The 19,145-nt window shown below is 42.9% G+C and overlaps 1 long non-coding RNA gene across 3 annotated transcripts in view; it reads right to left on the reverse strand.

Moving 5' to 3' along the window:
• Window positions 1-1,109: 1,109 nt before the first annotated feature.
• Window positions 1,110-19,145, reverse strand: part of LOC140215587 (uncharacterized) — a 104,348-nt gene continuing 86,312 nt past the window's right edge. Inside the window, exons 4-5 of one of the 3 annotated variants that reach the window (XR_011892470.1) lie at window positions 2,386-2,498; window positions 1,110-1,212 (exon numbers count right to left, since the gene is read on the reverse strand). This is a non-coding gene — a long non-coding RNA (uncharacterized lncRNA). Of the gene's footprint in view, window positions 1,213-1,794; window positions 2,499-5,607; window positions 6,069-19,145 lie in introns of those variants that run through there. The other 2 variants (XR_011892469.1, XR_011892471.1) reach the window with 2 other exon arrangements.

Here is a 19,145-nt window from a genome sequence, read left to right on the forward strand (position 1 = left end):
AGTTAACAGTAGTGGTACTAGCTTTACTAACTAAATAAAAAGTAGTAACTGTTACCAATGAGGCACATACCACGTACAAAACGTAGTAACGATACTAACAAAACTACAGTGTAAATAACAGTATATGATGGCGACTACTTCGTTTACGCGCCATTTCTATTTGTCATATTTCATCGAAACCATTGTAAAAGCATAACAACGCAAACAAATGAAAACGATAACCGCGTTATTCTTGTCACATTCATTCGCCATGATTCATAACAGTCATACTAACGGGGAAACGTTGTGGCACACCTTCAGGTGACCATGCCCAGGAAGTCATATACAGCCAGTCAGAACAACGCATACACACGAAGCCACTACGCGACATGTACTTATTAGAAGTTCTATAGCCATGCCTTGAGGGAGTACACGTAGTACCGGTGAGCACTTATGTATGAGGATAATTATTCGCAGCTTTGGACCTGAATTTATATATCGTACTGCCTGCAGACAACTGCGCGACGACGTAGCACATAACTCCTACTCTAACATAAAAAATAAATACAAAACGTAGTTTATCTTAATTTTGCACAAAAATGGCACAAGAAGGCTCCATAGACAACCAATACGATGTATACTAGACTTATCTGGCATGCACTTGAATAAACCTCCTATGTTAGTAAATAGGGGCGAAAAGTTAGTAAACGTCTGTCGCAAGTAGTTAACTGCTGCATTTACTAACTTTCCCTGCCTTTCTTTTTAAAGGGCATCTCACTTTCTCCTTATTTTTACTAATTGTTTCGCCCCGCGCACTTGCCGCTACAACAGTCAGTTGTATTTGTCTGTACATAAGAAGGCACAGATCTATCGCTACACCTTACTCAACAGTTTATCTACTGAAAACGACTTCTTTGTATGCTTGTTCGCACGCTAACGTTTTTCTTTATTAGCCAACTAATCCCGGGAATGCCTCAAACTTGTACACTGATTTCAGTTACGCGCGAAGCTGCTTGGCAAGAATCATGAAACAGAAGAGCAGGCCTTACACGCAATGTTGATTTAGCGCTATCGGCAGCGATTAAAGACAAACTATGCATACCGTGTGGACGTAATTTGTTACTCACTTGGGCAGCACGACACAACGCAGACAAAAGGAGACATGAGAGGGAATGGACGGGACATCCGTACCAACTTGCTCACTTCCAGTCATTCCAAGCAATAGATGTGCTACTGCAATAAAGAGGCAACTTTTTTTTACAATACATTATTCGTTTCAGCGAACATCAGGAATTATTCGATAACACACACACACACACACACACACACACACACACACACACACACACACACACACACACACACACCACCCTCTAAAATTTTAACTGAAACTCGCTATTTAACGATTTCATGCAACTGCGGAATCGAAGTCAGCCAGTGTTCAGGGCTTCTCATTTCAATAGGCATCCCGAGACTTACAAGAGAACCGTCCGCCACTTACTGCGATGTGCATTGTCACTCCACTTATGTCAGAAAGTCTTTGCTAGCACACAACTACACAACAACGTGTATAAAACACGAATGTTGTGCAGTGCATTTCATTATTTAAATAATTCAGTAATCATAATTCTTCAGCTAATGATATCAACTGACAGCTGTAATATGCGGCCGAAAATATCGCAGCTTTATTGCAATTGCACTGTTTTCCCATTTTTCTTTTCCTTATTTCTTTAGAATTGTTTGGTTTTCGCTGAAACGCCTGGTATATATACGACTTACAAATCGAAGCTACAGTTATCCGGTCGAAATAAACAGCTTTCTTTCTTTCTTCCTTTCTTTCTTTCTTTCTTTCTTTCTTTTTTTCTTTCTTTCTTTCTTGGAGTAGTGCGGAAGCAAACTCCTGCCTCAATGGTGCTATTGAAACTGCGATTCAGAAATAAACTTTCGTCGTTTGTCGCTCTGCTGTGTGTGTATATGTAATGCGTTCGCATAACTGTTAAAAAAAAAGAGGAGACAAACGTAAGCAGAGACGGGACGCCGCGCTTACTCTACGGTTTGTTTCTGCGGCGCCGCTATGTTTGTTGGCTTGCATTCTAAAGGCTCAGCAGAATAGGTGGCCGACCTCTCTTACACGCCACAAACTCCCTCCTTAGGCTAACACATAATAGTTTGCTTTCGTTTTCGGAATTTCCAGTTGAGCCGTCTGAATCTTTTCACTCCTCCCGCCCTATTTCCGAGAATTCTTTTCGTGCTGCGCAGGCAAATCTTCGCCTTTCCAACTTTCAAACGTATTTCGACAGTTCAGAAAGACCGCTTATTGTCATACAACAATATTTAAAGTGAGAACATTGAGTTGAGCTGTATTAGTGAATTAGGTTTCTGCAAAAGCAAAATGGCCAAACTTACTGTGACAGGAGGCTTGGTAAATTAAAGAAACATGCAAAATCGAAAGACAGGTGGTGACGCCGCCTTGATGTTTCCACACCAGAAGGCCGTGACGTCACAGATTTTGGCAGCGACTGCGCGGTTCATCGAAAAAAAAGAAGAAAAAAAGAACTATATTGCATTCTAAGGGAACCAAACACACACGTAACGTTTTGATAACATTTCTTGCAGCAAAATGACCAAAATTCGAGAAACTGCTTTGAAATCCGTGACGTTACAATGACGTACCAACGGCAATATTTCGTCCCAGTATTCAACATAGAAAAGCTTGGCATTCTTTTCTTTCATACAAGTAATAATGATTTTTTCTCCACCAAGTTACTGAAGATATGGTTTTGAAGGATTAGAGCACTAGTAAATATTTTATTTAGTGTTCTTTGTTTAGTGTAGCTTGAAGAGAAAATATATATAATAAATATTAAGGAATTAGCTCAACTACAGGCAGGGCACGCAACTCCAGAGACTCGTTACGAAGGCGAACAAAAAATATTACGCAGGTCCAAGGCACATCTATGAGAAACGAAGCTTTGGTGAAGCGATTAATGAAATTATATAAATTTTTCCCTTTCATTCCTGCCTCTTTGGCGTAAAGGAAACTGGCACGCGCGCACGTGCACCCGTGCGACGCGATGTGACATACTGGCTTGCATTACTTTATTTCTTCTTATTTATTTTAAATGTACCGCCCGCCTCTTGGTCAGCCCATCCTTGTGAGTATGTGCTATAGTAAGGAAATAATAATCATCATAAACACGAGGCGATCATCTCAAAGAGCTAGTTTGCTTTCGCATGATAGAAGTGTACGTGCGATTGTGGCCTAATGCTACAATACAAGAAATCTCGATCCTGTTTTGTCAGCAAAGACAGGCTGACTCGTTTTAATAATGTTACTCCGTTTTGTTTCGTCAAAACCAGGGTATAAGATTTAAAGAAAACACAAGAAATTATTGTGCACTAATGCTTGTTAGAGCATCGAGCTGCTGTGCTGGAGTCGGGTACCGAGGTTCGATCCCAGCATCAAACACTTGATCCATTTTTCATTTCTTTACAGCGAAGCTGTTTATGGCTAGGGTTCCATGAAATTTTCATGCGTGCGAGCAAAAACTATCATAATCAGCAATGGCTCGTCCCACTGCTCGATTGTTCGTCGTCGTCTTCTTCCACAGCTGGCTCGTTGGCGCCACTCGGCGTAAGCGCGCGAACGTGCTCGCTCGTACGATTGCTCGCGCGTTCGTCGTCGTCGTCTTATTCTACAGCTGGCTCTGTTGTCGCTCATCACGCCAGCGTTCCCATACTACCCCTCGCGCTCGTGCCAATGCTCGCGCCTTCGTCGTCTTCTTCTTCCACAGCTGGCTCCGATGGCGCTGATCATGCCAGCATGATGCCAGCGTACCATACTGCCCCTCCATCTGCGGATGCGCTGACGGCACTGGCCGACTGCCAGTCGGTGCGGTGATTTCGGTCTCAAATTCCTTCAAAAATTACATTATTGGGTTTTACGTGCCAAAACCACTTTATGATTATGAGGCACGCCGTAGTGGAGGACTCCGGAAATTTCGACAACCTGGGGTTCTTTAACGTGCACCTAAATCCAAATACACGGGCGTTTTCGCATTACGCCTCCATCGAAAGGCGGCCGCCATGGCCGGTTCGATCCCGCGAGTCTCAAATTCGTTGCCTCAATATATCGCGAGATGAAAGCACGAATGTATATAATGAATGTGTATAACGAATGCATAACACGAATGAACGCGACTGTATAAAAATAAATTTTTATGCGCACCTTTTGTCACGATAACCACCAATAAAAACAGTAAATGTGTTCGTACCTTTGTTCAAAATTCTGTGTCACCTCTTTGTTGTTTCCTAAACAGCTTCGCTGGTCACCCACCTTGACAGTGTGGAGTGGCTCATGAGTTTAGTTATGTGGGCGCTATTGGGCATGACAGCAGCAGCACTCAGCCAGCTGCCACGGTCAGAAAAGTCCGGGAGGTTTTGCAAAGAAAGCTTCGTTTAGAAAAAAGATAAAGCAACTAGCCCTGCAACACACGCATTCACCTACACAAGCATATACTAGTATGCAGAACACTCTTACCAACAAACAAAGAAATGAATTGTTTAACATTAAATGCCCGCTACACCGCTAAAAGTATTTAGGAGCGGTGTACACGATTTTTTGTGGAAAATACTGCAAATAAGCGACAAGGAGTTCTTTGCTTGTTTACCCTAGCGTTTTCACACTAAACGTAATGGCAGCAGCGCGCGAAGCTGGCAGTTCTACCCACTTCTCATACCAACATATACGTATATATTGCATAACATATACTGCCACATTCAACGCACAGCACGTTGCATCAGGCTTCTTTTTTATTCCTCCTTTAGAAGAGTAACGTGGTAGTTAACCGCATCACGCAACGCCAACCAGCATAAATATTATATTATTCGAGGATATTAAACATTACCTATATTACATCTTGGTGCAACTAAACGAGCAACATAATTCTGCTTCTTTACAAAAACCGTTACAAGCTTTGCTGTTGTCTCGGTATCAGCGACGGCTTTCTGCCAAACGAAGACGATGAAGACCGCGTGCGAAAGGAGCACGAGCTGCTCGGCCCCGCTGGAAGCGAGGTAGGTGCCATGTTGAAGAGGAATCAACATCAACAGCGAGGCTATATGACGTGGCTAGTTGATGTGAGTCGTCGCACCGTTATATGTGTGTCTCAGCTAACGTTAGTCAAGCTGTTCAGCGAAATAAAAAAGATAGCTGAAGTAGGAATCAATTAACGTAAAACAGGGACAATTGGAGATCGCTGGGAGAGGCCTTTGGCCTGCTGTGGCCATAAAAATTGGCTGACAATGATGAAGATTCTTGAGTCACAGGATATGTGCCATGCCGATAGACGATAGATGGGGTATAACAACCTTAATCGTATATCTAGATACGTGCCGTACTTCTCGGTGACCCATGTACCTTTCATATCTGTTCTTGCCTCGACAAGCATCATACATCGCCTTCGTCCTAGTGACATCGCTGCAGCGAAGTCCTGGTCGATGTCTCACACTAAAAGCGCCCGTATCCCGTGCTTTGGGGACGCCTTAAATATCCCCTGGTGGTCAAAATTAATCCGGAGTTCCCCACTACGGCGTGCCCCAAAATCAGATCGTGGTTTTGGTCCGGAAGATCACAAAATTCGATTCAATTCAATGTCTGACACTAAGCACTCACCTAATTTGGTGTGCGCATTTCGGCATAGCTGGTGAAGGGTGCAGTAGTACATAAGCTTAAACATCGCATGAGATTAAAGTTGTGACCGCTGTGCTACGTAAACATAAATATTGCATAAGTATACACGCTGCATATTGGCTGAACACAACTGCACTCATTGCATTTAGCTGTACAGCATTTAATTAACCGCTTCACATTGATTCCGACGCGTGTGTTGTATCTGCGTTTTTTTTTTCTGCAAGATGGCCAGCACATGCGCCGCGGAACATTCAGGGCAACTCTGCGGCACCTCGCTCATCGAAGAGGGCAGGTCACACGAATGACAGGTCTGCGGTAGCAGGCCTCTTCCTGTCATCGCTGCTGTCCCTGCTGCTCGAGGAGCCAAAACGATGTGGACGGCTTACACAAGAAACCACTGCGGAGAAGGTGAGCGTCATTATGAGAGTTTTTGAAGAGCAGCAACGACAAATGACGCGACACCGTCAGCTAATGAAACTACATCAACGTTGCGCCTATACATGACACGAGATAACCGTGAAGCTGAAAGAGAGAAACTGGCAAGAATCTCCAAATTCACTGAGAATTAAAGAAATGTATACGGCATATTCTAATTTTCGGTCCCTTGGTAAATAACGGCAGAATAAAAACTACAGTTTCAGAACGCAGGTTAATATAATTAATAAAACCTTATTTAAGCCTCCCGTCTGTTTTCATCATTTCAAACAACCTTACCATGTTTCTTGCTCCTTGTACCTAATGTAGACCGTTGCGATTGTCCAAAGCACGCACAAGCTCTATTGATGCATCAAATGGTCTACTGAGCGAAAAATCCGGCGTCTGTAGCAGCCAAACGGCAACTAAATTCCCATTGGCTGCGACGCCACGTCATGAGGACGCCTCTACGGAGCAGAGCTAGAGAATCGGAACACATGTTGCCCCTCGAAGGACCGCTCAGCGGCGTTCAATTGGACATTAATGCTTTCTCACTCACAGCTCATAAGAAGTGCTTAGGTGTACTCGCATTTTTCCATTCGCATCCTTCTTTGCCTTATACCAGGCACTTGGCGGTATGCCTACAGGTAAGCTCCTGCCTCGCCTCGTTTCAGGTGCCTTCAGTAAAAAAAGTTGTGCCCGAATGTGGGTTCGAACCAGGGTCGCCCACAAAAGACCACAGACGCTTCCTCCCCCCCTCTGTACTGCATTGAAGAAAGACAGAACCTACGTAAAAGCGATAAGGTTCAAATACACACATGCTCAGTCCTGCAAAAAAAAAATGCATGTAACAAAGACAGCCAGTCAGGCGGCGGCTCTCATGTAATAAGTATTTTTCTTACGCTACCTCCTGTTGCTCAATTCTTGGCCTTTCCACCTCGACTGGGTAAGCGCCATAGATGAGGATTATTAACATCATCACTCGGCGGATGGGTTTGAACACAACTTCGTATTTTCAACTCGAGAGCAATACATCGGTCAACGGAAGCCACGGACTACAGAGGGCCTGAACATTTTGACTCCTCAATAAAAAACACTGCACCAATAAAGCTTTTCTCTCTCTCTCGCTCGCTCTCGAGTGACGCATCATATACTTCTGTCGTGTCAACGAGAGAATTATTCGTGTGCAACTAGATCACTAACTTATACAAACTAGTTAACATAGTCGCGTTATTACACAAACATGTTAGCCCAACTGGTAATGCTTTGCAGATCCCGAAGCGATGATGGTAGCCAGGTAACTCCAAAATGTTTGGCACAACATCGCTTCCCACACCTGCGTAAGATCTGTTTACTTTTTATTTGCAATATTCTTACAACAATACGATGCTAAATATTAGAGGCTGTAGGAGGTTAATTACTGCCACAAAAAATATTGATGTTGTTTCTCTTGTACTGTCCTTTGTTACGCCTCTAACAAAATGTACACACGATTGGCCGACGTCGACGTCCGTCTGGGTCACAGACGGACGCTCAGCCAAGTAGCTTTCAGAAATCGCTGCGGCACTTTTGTGGCTTTCTGCAGCTGCGATATACCAGATCAAATTTCTAAGACCTTGCTTAGCGTGAGACAGGTCTTTCCTCTAGATCGTTTAAAGCGGTGCGGAGAGTACGCATTTCACGTAAGGAGGACTCGACTTTCTGTCACTCTCTTTTTTTTTCCCTAGTATTTCTCCTTCTAGTGCAAGGTAGCAAACCGGGCTCAGTTCCGGTTAACCTCCCTGCCTTTCATTTATCCTTTCCCTCTCGTCTCATCGATCCTAAAGGATAGAACGGGCTTTGCATTCCAGGCAGACTCTTGCATCGTCTAGGTCTCCAACTGGCGTACACGCTCCGCTTTCTATGTCTGATACGAAGTAGGCCCTCTTCAGACTGTGTACATTGTGGCACCTCGGACGCTTTTGTAAAGCCCATTCTCATCGAACGCTCACAATTTGACCTTCATCGGGAGGCCCTTTGTTGTCGTCTTGACGTCTTTGATAGGAGTCCCTTATCTGTGAGAAATTAGTATAACCCTGTTCCTGACCCTATAAACAAAGAGAAGCTGCAAAACCCTTGAGCGAGTTTCTGGTGGACAGTGACTTCATTAGTGTCTTGTGACAAGAGATTGTTGTATGACGTAATATTTGTCACGTGGCAACGCCATGATGACTTTCTTGTGGTTGACATTTTGAGTGCTTCGGTGTGATTTTTTCTCTGTCAGTTTATTGTCATGATGACTTTTGCGCGTTACTGATTCTTTATATGCGCTTTGCAATGAATCGAACTATATCATTATCAGTTAAGACTACTCATGCTGGTCACAGGTTGTGCGCTGACTCTATATTATGGGTAATACGCTTATATTTTTAAATTTATGTAAGCTCTTAGTATGTAGTGTAAGTTTCCTTTAATCTAAGCAATAGGGAAAGGCTTTGATTATTTCTATTTTGTCTACCTATATCGTTCACTCGTTTCGTTTATTTGATGGTTTGTTCTTGTTTATAGCTACGATTTTAGAATAACGGGCCTATCAGTAGCGAAACTTTCAACACTGTCGTAGTTAATAATAAAAAAAAAGTGACGTGCCGGCGGCGCACGGATCGAGACTAACACCAGATCTCCCTATAGTTATGTTAGTACAAAGTTGTACGTAGATTCACCCAAAATGCTCACTATGGTGTTCACGAGCCACTGCAAAATGCGGAAGATCCAGGCTTTATTGCCATTTACTGCCTTTCGGCTACTTGTTCGCCCTGCTACGGAACACGCCTTTAGTTGTCGACAACAGTGGCCACATAAGTTCACAAAAGCTGCCCACTTAGACAAAAGCTAGCAGACTATTGCACACGTGTAATATTGCGGCAAAAGAGTACCGACGAAGTAGCCGACCATGATCCATAAATAGTATAGTAATAAGTAGTGTAAGTTTGAACTGGTTGTGTATTTCGGAGTCTTTCAAAAAAAGCAAGCAAAGGAAATTGCTATCGACCCCATTGTAACTGTCTGGCTTCCTCTTCTGACACCTGAACGGCGGCCATCCAGAAGAGGCTTCGAGTATGGAGAGTGAAGAACAGGGATAAAGAATAGCAGAGAGTATGAAGTCGAAGGAGGTAATTCGGTGGCGCAGTAGGTGGGCCGTTCTGCCACTGAACACGAGGTCGCGGCTTCAATTACTTGTCGCGTGCGGGCGAAACACAAAAACGCTCGTGTACTTAGATTTCGGGACACATTGAAGAACTCCAGGTGGTCAAAAACCCTCAACTATGGCTTCTCTAATATCTCTAGTGTTTCTTTGGGTGGCTAAACTTCACGAATCAATCACAGCATTTAAACTTATTTACAATTGAGCGACTATGTCAATGTAAACCATAGTTTACTTGCATAGCTTTGCATAGTTCACTTGCATAGTTTTCATTTCTGCGTGTGTTTGTTCTATATCGCCCCACACACGGTCCCTGTTTATTGCATGTATAGTATAGCTGAGTTACGTGATCCGACTGCCCAAGAAAGGCGCACAGGTTTTTTTTTTTTTTTTTTTGTGCATCCCGTGCACTAGATGGGCTACGTGGCCATATGACCTCTTCGGCGCTGTCAACGGACAGCCCATGAGCGAGGTATACTGCTGGTGAAGAGTTCCTCGCACGCGGTGACACAAATGGACTGCACCGCACGAGCAGGGTCGCCATTTTCCCATGGTTGTTGCAATTGTTCGTAGCGACAAGACCGAGGCGTCGCATGCGCGCTTCCACCCACATGCACCCGACACGCTACTGTAGCGGCCCTAGCCCCTCCTTTCTGCCACGAAAGGTTCCGTGCGTGATATGTGGATCGGGGTGCTGTTGTTGAAGGCGGCGTCGAATGGCGATCCTCATGTCTTCACTGCATTCGTTGCCGCCGGCCAGGCCGCACTGGCTTGGAACCCATTGAAATCGGACCCTGACCACTCATCTACGCTACTTTTGCGAGTTTGCTATGTGTCTCGCGCACTAGAGAGGAGCTGCGGCCTTTACCGTGGACACGGCAGTAGACCTGAGAATTGCAGTAGTGTGGAAACACCTATGTCTCACTGTTAGATTCAAAGCACTAAATTGACCAGTACCAGCATATGTCTTGTGGCAAGTGCTGCTACCGTCAGGGCTGGTCTCAGTCATCGCAACGTATAGGGCCCTTACGACATTAGACACCTCTATTCTCACAAAGCTGGTCGGCGCCGGTGAATGCAGCGCCTCTGCGGTCGGACACCCAAAGACACTGCAGTCTGATTAGGAGCACCGTTGCATATGAACTTGATAGAAATGATACGCCTACTCACAGTGCAATCTGCACGATTAGAAATGCTAAAATAGACTAAATCTTTAAATAGAGACGCACATTGCGGTGAGTGCCCTCCGACCGCATACATGTATGCCTCGGTTAACAGAAATCTCGTATTTGATGTGCTCCAAACTACTGTATACATATGCATCAGCAAGAAAATACGCCAGTAACAATTTTTATGGGATTTCCAATTCAGTTCCATGAGGAATACGAAAGGGGACAGCCATATCAGTAGTGAGTAGGCCATAGCGGCTCCTGATCATGGGTGCTCCGGTTTAAATTCCACAAGGTTATGTGGGCATGTTAGGTTTGAATCCACACATCAGGAGGAACGATCGCTTAAAAACAAAACCAGTGGTTCCCCTTCACAACTAAAGCGAAAATTCGGGCTTATTGGTCATCCACAATGAAAGCACAGCGCTTACAAAAACGAACATACAGGATAAACATAGAAAGAGCTCTAGTTCTTCGTTATGCCGATTGTAGAAATCTTACCTGTACAAATCTAAGTACACTCGTGTACTCAGATTTTGGGGCACGTTACAGAACCTCAGGTGATCAAAATTTATCCGGAATCCCCCACTAAGATGTTTCTCACAATGAAATCATGATTTTTGGCACGTAAATCCCCAAAATTATTTTTAAGTCATTTAAGTCATCTAGGACTACATAGTCAGCAGTGCGCTAAACTATTCAGTAGCCTTGTCTGCGGTTTAGTTCATAACTTCGTAGCAAAGGGGTAAACGTGGGTAGTTTTCAGTGAATTTCAGCTGCAGCTTGCATCACTTAGAGTAATTAAACAATGAAGACAATACTAAATTACGAGGCATTCAAAGAGCTCACAAACATCAGAAAAGCGCGACGCGCGATAACATTTATGATACCTGGATATTGTAATACTCCAGGCCAGCGCGCCAGCATGAAAAGCATATCGGTGAGATTAAATGTTTTCCGTCCGACTATCATAACTTATTTGCGCTGTCTTCTAAAAGCTACATCAATCCACGCATGTATATGGAAGGACATGATTTGACTATGGCTGCAGGAGTTCCAATCTCTTTTCATATTGATCCTCTTATGAATTCTACATTCCGCTTACGTTCCTTAAAAGAAAGTCTTATTAAACGATCACTTGTTGGCACCACCTGCACAGAAACCATCTTGCAGGAATTCGGCACGCTGAAACTTATAGTGCTATCGCGGCCATGCAGACGAAGACGCGTCTAGTCTCCTAGGGTGCCCGCGTCATGATACAGGAATACATCGAGGGAAATCGGCGCTAATGACATTAGATCGGAAGTCTTTCAGTTTGTAGAAGTTATTAATTCCGTGGTTATATACAGGTACGCAAAAGTGCGCAATTCAAGACATTTGCAAAGCACAGTGGCATTGCTGGACAGTAATAGTGTATGCCCATACACAATACGATTCTAGCAATCACTTTTGCATCCACTATTGGCGTGATAATTGCTCAGTAATGTTGTGTTGAGTTGACTATTGCTTTGTAATACCGAACCGTGCGTATTCGCTGCAACCAACTCTTTTTAGTGTACAAACTATGTACACGAATGTATATAATTTGTGTAGAACTCCTCCAGTTCATGAAACAAGACGCCGGCGCCGTATTCGCGCGCCAACGTGTTCTCGCACCAACAACAAAAAATTCAATAATGTGGGGTCATGTTATTAAAAGTTTATTGTGCTTGTGGTGCAAGTATGCAGCCGAAATGCCTTGCTACTCGACCGCTTCCTGTTGAGCGTACACACGACGCCAGAGGCCTTGACATAAGCGAAAAACACGAGTAAATGCTACAAGGAACGGAGCGATACGATCGAGGACTGGGGCAGGGATGTTTTTTTGTTTTATTTTGTGCGTGAGGCACGTATCACATTGCTGTCATAACGTCACGAGGTCAAAATAAACACCTGTCATCATGATGTGTCTGTTCTTCCATCGCACTGACACACACGACCATTCAGACCACTTGAAGCGTAGCGTGCATGATATGCATGTATGGGACGATCAAGTTTCTCGAAAAAACAAACTGCCGCTGTTTTTATTGAACGCTCTCGTAACGCCTCTTTTCGTACATCGGTGGCAAACGTGCATGCATAGACGCGAATTTTTGCGGTGGATGGTTAAACAAAACATTTACAAGCAAAATGAATATCAAAGGGACTTCGCAACACCTTTCATCGAAACAGTTGTTCCTTTGTTTCTGAAGCCATCTGCGTCCTCTCGAAACTGAAAGCATGCTGGAGGGAAGAAGCTGGCCTGATGAAGCAAGTCCAGCGGCTGTGACATCAGGTCAGTCGTAAGCAGCGATGCTGCGCATTTTCGTTTTATTATTCACTGATGCGCTTCTCAGTTTCCAAAGGTACCTACCAATGGTGTCTCTTATCTTCACTGAATCACTTTCACGGACGCAATGTAAATAATAAAACGAAAAATAACTATTTCATGTCGTCGGTTTTCACTTGCTCGATGATGTAGATGACGGCGATGATGGAGTCTTGATGGTGCTACCATCGTGGGACTACCGTGGTGAAAGGGACGCTCTTGTTGATAACGTACAGAACAAAGACCTTCCACATGCGTGCCCCACAACACCTTGTGTTTCAAGAAGGATACGATATAGCCCGCAAGGAAGCGTCACACATTCTTCCTCATTTCTAAGAGATTCGCTCCACTCGTGGTAAACACTCTAGCGAAACAGCAACAGACGCTCAGGCAGATCCTTTGCCGGCCTCGATCGCCAGGTTAAACGCGCCTATTTCAACAGCCCACCACTACTAGCACTTGACAAAATACATTCGGATGTTAAATTTATTGAAACGCTAGTAAGAGTAGGCTGCACTTCTTGTCCTAAATTATTCAAAATTGGCTGTATAAACTAGAAAAATGTGTGACTGTTTCCACCTTCCAGAAGCATTGGGATTCAAAATAGGTGGAAGAATTAACTGGTCAGCAGTTCAGATAAGTAAGAGACGTTTAGAGTATTGGTGGAAAAAAAGCAGGTAACAGCTTGATAGAACCGGAGTCATTGCAAGCGTAGGTAACGGTACAATATAGTGATAGGGGTTTTAAATACGGAAGATAACATCGAGGTGAGACAGGCGAAAGGCTAGATGCCGATAGATGTAGTAAAACGTGATTAAATCAAGCAGGCTAGGTGGCTATTTGTCACCACCGCATTTCAAAGCGAATAATAATAATAATAATAATAATAATAATAATAATAATAATAATAATAATAATAATAATAATAATGTGGTTGACGAATCGTGCACGGTCCAGAGAGAGAATGGAGGAAGGAAAGGCAGGGAGGTTAACCAGACCTAGTCTAGTTTGCTACTTTATGCACGTGGGGAGGCGTACAAACGTGCATTTGATCTTTGAAATTAATTCACTACGGGTATTGAAGTGATTATAATGAATGTCGCGTCACGTTGACGTTACAGGAAACGTGCAGCGTGCAGCTTCCTACATAATAGCTTAATTGTACACGTATTGAAATGACTGCGTTCACAAAGGCAGATGCCTTCCGGAACTTCTAAAAGTCGCCATTGGCAGAGGGCATAATTCTTGTCCTCGAGCTGGTTTATTCGAAGAGGCAGACATTACTAGCCCAAGAAATCGAAGTACATATTCACGTAATTAGCGAAAATAAATAATTAACTTTCTTCATTAATTACTTACGGCTCATATTGCCATTTACGAATGGTAGCTGGTCAGCTTGCAATGCGTATCCACTCCAAAGGAATCTCCAAGATGACACCAGTTTCGAGATAATATTTCCCAAAGTGTGGGGCGAGATACGTGAGCGTTCCAGTTACTTTTGTGCTTCAATGCATAAAGGAATGTTTTGTTCAAAAACTAAGTGGAAAAACAGCGCATATTTAAGGCGAGTTTGATGGCGCATATCTCCAAACTGGCGTCATTCTGGAACTTCATTCCAAGTGTATACGCCTCGCAAACTCACCGGCTACATTTCGTAAATTGCAATATGCGCCGTAAACTAATTAACTCAGAAGGTAATTAGTTATTTTTAATTAGCTGAATACGTGTTCCGATTTCTCACGCAAGTAATGCCCGCCTCTCTGAAGGATCCAGCTCAAGAAATAGAATTATGGCATTTGGCAACAGCGATTTTTAAAAATTCCACAAAACTTGAAAGTTATCACCCCCTATATTGTGGCACAATTTCCGTGAGTTGTGGGAGCCCGGCGTTTTGACTTCTACATGCACCTGGCAGTCGTTAGCGGTTATATTATTTTCAAAGTACTGAAACAGTCTACCTGGTTTTTCACAGCAGATCTCTTCGAGACGTTGAAATAACCGTTGAGGAAGGCATATCAGATCATCGGCTTGTGTGCTTCACATGTCGAACAGATAGTTCAAACAATAACGCGCTTAAAGAATGCAAATCCGTTAAAAACTATACCAAAGCAAATGACGAGTCCGTTATCGATTACCTTGAACTAGCACTGGAAGACTTCTCTGGCGATGATGTTGACTACCTATGGCTAAAGCTGAAATCCATTTGCCACTTCTGTATTGATAAGGTGCACCGAAAAAATCCTTGGATCAATCGAGATATAATCCACCTCGTTAGAAAAGTAAAAAGTTTCCGAAGGCAAAAAAAAAAAAATGGCCCAGTATTCGACGAGCTAAAACAAACACTCACTAAAAAAAATTAGAGCAGGTAGGCAGTTTTATTGCTCCCACACGCTCACCCAATTTTTTAAGACTGACCCTGAAAAATTTTGGCGACATTTGAACTATAAGAAGAGGCAAGCTCTTGACCACCTAAAGATTGATGGTCAGATAATTCAAGATAAGCAACACCAGGCATCCAAATTTAATCATTACTTCCATTCTATCTTCTCTGAGTAATCAGTGCTCTCCGGTCATTGCTGAAGATGTGGAAAACGTAAATTCTGATTTTATAACATACGAGGGTATATTTTCTATGCTCTTAAATCTAAACACAAAAAAGACATGCGGTCCTGACGGCATTTCTAATGCTTTTCTTCGTCGCTATGCCGAGTGGCTTTCACATTTTCTTCTCGTAATTTTCCGCTCGTCCATATCTTGTGGCATCGTTCCATCAGACTGGCGGGTCGCTCGTGTTGTGCCTGTATTTAAGAAAGGCGACCCTACATTACTATCAAACTATCGCCCTATATCACTGACGGTTACATCTTGCAAGCTTTTAGAGCATATTATCTCAAATTACATGATGGAATTTCTTGAAAAACGTGGTATTCTATCCCCGTGCCAACACGGCTTTCGTAAGGGGCTGTCTACCACTACTCAGCTTCTCTCCAGCGTCTACGCTTTTGCCTCCGTTCTTGATAAAGCCGGCTAGGTTGATGTTATATTCCTCGATTTCAGCAAAGCCTTCGATTGGGTCTCTCATTTTGGTTTGATAACAAAACTAAGCAACTATGGGTTTCCACCTAACATTGTAAACTGGATCTGTGCATATTTGAGCATGCGCAGACAATTCGTCGATGTTGAGGGCCATTACTCTGGATGTCTCCCCGTCAATTCGGGAGTGCCGCAGGGAAGCCTGCTCGGACCGCTACTTTTCCTAGTATACATTAATGACATAACAGCATGCATAGACGATAGTGTGAGTATTAAATTGTTCGCGGACGACTGCTTACTTTAAAAAGAGATGAAAGATGCCAATGATCAAGTGATCCTGAGTAAAAGTCTTACTGCGATTTCTGACTGGTGCGACACCTGGGAAATGAAACTTAATGAAGAAAAAACGGTTTTTATGCGCATTACCAACAAAAAACACCCTCTAGCATATCAATACACTATTAATCAATCCGCGGTCACTGAAACAGTCTCCTTTAAATATTTGGGTGTAACCATCAACAATCGTCTAACCTGGTCGCAACACATTGATAATGTTTGTGCGTCTGCTCGACGTAAACTCGGCCTACTGAGACACAAGCTGAAACATTCTCCTCCATCCGTGAAACAATTGGCATTCAACACACTCGTAAGGTCGCGATTTGAATATGCTTGCGTCGTCTGGGACCCATTCACGAAAAAAAAGATATTTAAAAACTGGAAAACATAAACAGGCTTGCCGTCCGCTACATACATAATTGTTATGGACGTTATGACTCCCCCTCTCAATTGATTAATGAAAATGATATTGCCACCCTAGAATCCCGAAGAAAGGTAGCACGCCTACCATTGCTTTTCCGCCTTTGGAAAAGGGAACTACAACTTGGTCATTCACCCTGTCTCCAGCCGCTACCAGCTAGAGCTACCAGAAATTACCACCCCGACAAGATAACCCCTATTTTCGCGAGTACAAATTGCTTTAAATTTTCCTTCTTTCGTAGAACAATAAATGATTGGAACTCTCTGCCGGCCAATGTATTCCTGTCCAATAACATATTACATGCCGTTGAAGAACTGCATTTCAAATAAACGTGTGACCGCGTGAGTACTTTCATGCGTGTTAGCATGAAAAAAATAAAAATAAAACAAGTGTGTAAACTGGTACTGCAAATATTTCTCTCCTTTCAATTCAGTCCCTTGCATTGTATGCTTGCAGAATGTGTTTTTTATGTACTTATATCATCCTTCAATGTACCTCATATGATTCAACGTATTTCATATTTCATAAGCACTTCTTTTCTTTGAACGTATTTAATTGCATTACTGTATGAACGAATTCCTGCTTGGGCCACAAGTTGGCCTGCAGTATTCTGTAAACAAAGAAATAAAAAAAGTTTCGCTTTAAAAAGCCTTCGATGTCTCCTGTCTCGCTGCACGTAGTACAGAGCGGAGAATTAGTACTCCCTGTCTTTATGTTGGCGTATAGGAAGATCCTGTCTTTATCCCACGCAGTAGTGATGCTTTTTCTTTTTTTTTCGACCAAACCGCTTGGTTTGGCTTCGTCATTTGGTCACTCTTTGGGACGTTGGCTTTCGGGAGATGCTACAGTGCTGCACATAAAAGAGCACCAGGTTCGTCCTTGCCAGCAGTGCCAATGTGGAAGGGGATACACTGAAACTTCAGCATGAAGCCTTTGTTGTTGAGGGCCTTCACACGCGACATCCGCCCGACAATAGCAAGACGCTATGTTGTCTTACTATAGCTTCGTGATATCGGTCGAGTGGATGATAATTTTTCCGTTTCACGAATCTTTCTCCACCTTGCGCATTTCCACTGAACTGAGTTGGCCAAGTAATGTATACAATTTGCTCACAGCGCTCAGATTGTATAATTGACAATGTGGATGTCAGCGCTTCATTAATATAAAAAGTTTTAGTTCACCCCCAGTAATATCCACTGTTAGTTTATGTCAAACCATTTTCTGTTGAGGGACAGTCAACGAGAAATGTCACTTTTTTTCATATGTCACTTAAATCAATCTAAGACTGCAGCAGAGAAAGGGAGAAAACAACTGCGTCAAAGTACCCATTACGTGATTTTATAGTTATACGGCACCCATTTTAACAATGTCTGGCCCGCAGATATGCGAGATCGTTTCTATTCAAGGAGCGGCACACACGAATACTGCACCGAAATCAATACAGATGTATATGTAACTTTTGTATTTAGGCACTTATCGCAAGTCCTTTATTTGTACACCCCTTGTCGACCACTTCGTTCTATATAAAACGACGTTATCCATCATCATGGCTATCACTGGTTATTGTTTTGGCATTGTTAAACTATATCCTCCAATCCTCACAAATATTTCCGCTTGTGCAAAGTTGTGCTTCCTATTTCACAGCAATTTTCATTTCACCTGTATCCTCCAACTGTTCATTCGGGAAATAAGAATGAAGGCATTCCACACTTAGTTTCTGACCTGAAGACTGATCATCTGCAACCATAACGAGGTAAACAAGGAAACCTTATTGGCTGCACCAGATAAGAGCGTATTTTCAGACATCCGTCCTGCTGCTCGGATGTGAACCAACTAAACCATGATCGTTTCACGCGCCCTCCTAACGTTTTCTACTAAGTGCTTTGTGTCGTTATGGCACTGACCCCAATATGAACAGAGCTACTAGTTCACGCTATCTTTTGACCAAACTGGTTTAAGAACACTTTTTCCCTTGGTTCACATGTGTTTGCTTGCAAGGCAGTGATTCATTTATTTATTTATTTATTTATTTATTTATTTATTTATTTATTTATTTATTTATTTATTTCGTGCTGCGGCCTTGATGACCCAGGCAGGAAAAAGAAGTAAGAATAGACACAGGATTTATGTTGCTGTTAAGTTTGAATACTACGCTCTTTCATGATATCCGTAGGTGAATACGCAATTTAGTCTCTGAAAAAAAAGAATGACACAGTCGGTTACATATATGTCGAACCACTTCTAATACATCGACGTTTGTTTTTGTACAATAATGTGATACTGGGCAGATGTATTACAGGGTGGGTCTAATAATTGATGTATAAAGAAGCAGTTCCATTTCTAAGGAACCGGTATTTAGTATTTAATAAAGGGAAAATGAGACATCCACCAAATGTAGCAAATTGCTACAAATGAAACCCACACGGGTTCCTCGAGAGAAAAAAAGAGTTGAAGAAAAATTCGTCATGGTCCGGGACTCGAACCCGGCACCACCGCCTTTCTGGGGCAGCCACCGTAGAATGTGCCGTAGAAAACAGCTTATAAAATGATGATGCACTTGACTTCATATA

This window comes from Dermacentor andersoni, chromosome 1, assembly GCF_023375885.2.
Source record: "Dermacentor andersoni chromosome 1, qqDerAnde1_hic_scaffold, whole genome shotgun sequence".
NCBI lineage: Eukaryota > Metazoa > Arthropoda > Arachnida > Ixodida > Ixodidae > Dermacentor > Dermacentor andersoni.